The 1,862-nt window shown below is 50.5% G+C and overlaps 1 protein-coding gene across 2 annotated transcripts in view; it reads left to right on the forward strand.

Annotated features, from left to right (window-relative positions):
* ZNF250 (zinc finger protein 250) overlaps positions 1 to 1,862 on the forward strand; it is a 41,333-nt gene that overhangs the window by 4,825 nt on the left and 34,646 nt on the right. Inside the window, exon 1 of one of the 2 annotated variants that reach the window (XM_011977165.1) lies at positions 1,117 to 1,190. The exons of the other annotated variant lie outside the window; for it this stretch is intronic. The gene's annotated coding sequence lies outside the window, so the exon portion shown is untranslated. Of the gene's footprint in view, positions 1 to 1,116; positions 1,191 to 1,862 lie in introns of those variants that run through there. 2 annotated transcript variants of the gene reach the window in all.

Raw genomic sequence — 1,862 nt, forward strand, 5'->3', positions numbered from 1 at the left:
CCCGAGCCGGCGCGTCCTCCACACGAATCGTGGACTCTTCCCCGCGAGCACGCACTGCCCCTTCCGTTTACGCTGGTCTCCTCCCCTCATGGACGCGCGGCGGCCTCCTCCCCAGGGCCAAGGCCGCGCCCTCTCCCCCGTTCGGGGTTCCCACCCTTCCCCTCGCCCGGCCTTGGACCCCCTCGGGCCCTCCCGCGCCCCCGCCCGCCTCGGACGGCCTCGGTCCCTTCCGCGCCCCTCCCCCCGTGGGCCCCCTCGGAGCCCCGGCGTCCCTCCCACCTTGGATCTCCTCAGATCTCCGGCGTTGCTCCCCCTCGGGCCCTCCCGCGCGCTTTCTACCGGCGCCGTGCCTCGGGCCAGGTTGGCCGGAGTCCTAGGGGCGCAGTCCGGACCCCCGGGCCGCTCTCCTTGCCGCGCTCCTGGGAGTCTCGTGTACCCTGGGATGGGCCCGGAAAGGGGTGGGGAGCTTCCCCAACATATAAAAATGGAGGTTTTTTCTGTTTTATGCACAACCTGAGGAGCCCCATGAAGACCCCGGCGGCGCACCGGGAGCGCCACTTTATTTAGCTGTAAAAAGTCTTCCCGCGTCAAGACGAAAACGAGCTGCTTTCGTCTCAGCAGTTGGTCGAGTGTGCTACTTGCCGGGTGTCTTAGCCTCTCCCGGTTTTGCTATCGATGCTGTCTTTTCTGTTACTTTGTCAGAGCCCTATTTTAATGAATGAGCCCAACGCTTTGCAACACAGCCAATATTTTCCTTGTTGTTTATTGGCTTAATTTTAAAATTGAAAATAATATGCAATACTTGTAATGCAGGCATGTCAGAGAAATATAAATCACCCCCCAACACTCTGCCAGTGCATGAAGAGGCAGGAACTGTGAACAGTTTGGGATGCCGTTGGCGCCCTAGGCACGCGCGCACACCCTTTTTTCTGTCATCAAAGGGAAGCTGCTGTCGTTTGGACTAACACCGGGGCGGCAGGGGGCGCTCCGCTCGTCCTCCGCCGGGTCGGTGCGCGTGGATTTTTCAGTTCGTAACTGTCTTCTGGACGTAGGTTTCTCTGCCCGGTGGACTCTACCAAGTGGGTAACGGTGAGAGGTTGCCATTGACATTCCCGCCCCGTCCGGGGCTCTGGTCCTGTGCCCTTGACAGGTCACTGCATTCCTGCCAGGTCGACGTTTTTCGTTTATTGGTGAGGTTGAAATCCCTTCATTTGTGTTGTAGCCGTTTGTATTACTTTGTGATTTACCAGCTCATATTTTTTTCCATGTGTGTTGAAAAGATACTTCTCAATTTGTCTTTTGACTCTGATTGTGGTGTTTGGTTCTGGTTTGGTCTTTTTCAAAATAGAAAATTTTAAATTTTTGAGAGTCAAATATTTTGCCTTAAGGCATTTGGGGCTTTGTGCTGTGTTTTAAATGGCTTTCCCCACTCCAAGATTATTTTTAAAATAAACTCTTGTTTTTCTGTGGTACTTGTAAAATGTTGGATACGTCTGGAATTTATATTTTCTTGTGGGGTGAGCGTGGACTCCAGCTTCGTTTTTTCCTCTAAATCATAGGCATTTCTAATACCATTGATCTTTCCATTGATTTGAAAAACCACTTTTGTCATATACTAAATTGTTGCATGCCTTTAGGTCCATTTTTGGAGTTTGGTAGCTTTGATGCGCGTACGATTTTGATTTATAAGCTGTGGATCTCTGGATCTCTGCTTTCTGCTTTTGGTATTTTGCTTAGAACGGTCCTTCCCACATAAAATAATAAAAATATACCTGTATTTTAAAGTTCTTTTTTATTGAATATAATAATTATACATATTTATGGGGTACATGTGATATTTTGATACAAGGATAGCATACAAT

This window comes from Mandrillus leucophaeus, unplaced genomic scaffold (genome assembly GCF_000951045.1).
Source record: "Mandrillus leucophaeus isolate KB7577 unplaced genomic scaffold, Mleu.le_1.0 Scaffold1024, whole genome shotgun sequence".
NCBI classification, from domain to species: domain Eukaryota; kingdom Metazoa; phylum Chordata; class Mammalia; order Primates; family Cercopithecidae; genus Mandrillus; species Mandrillus leucophaeus.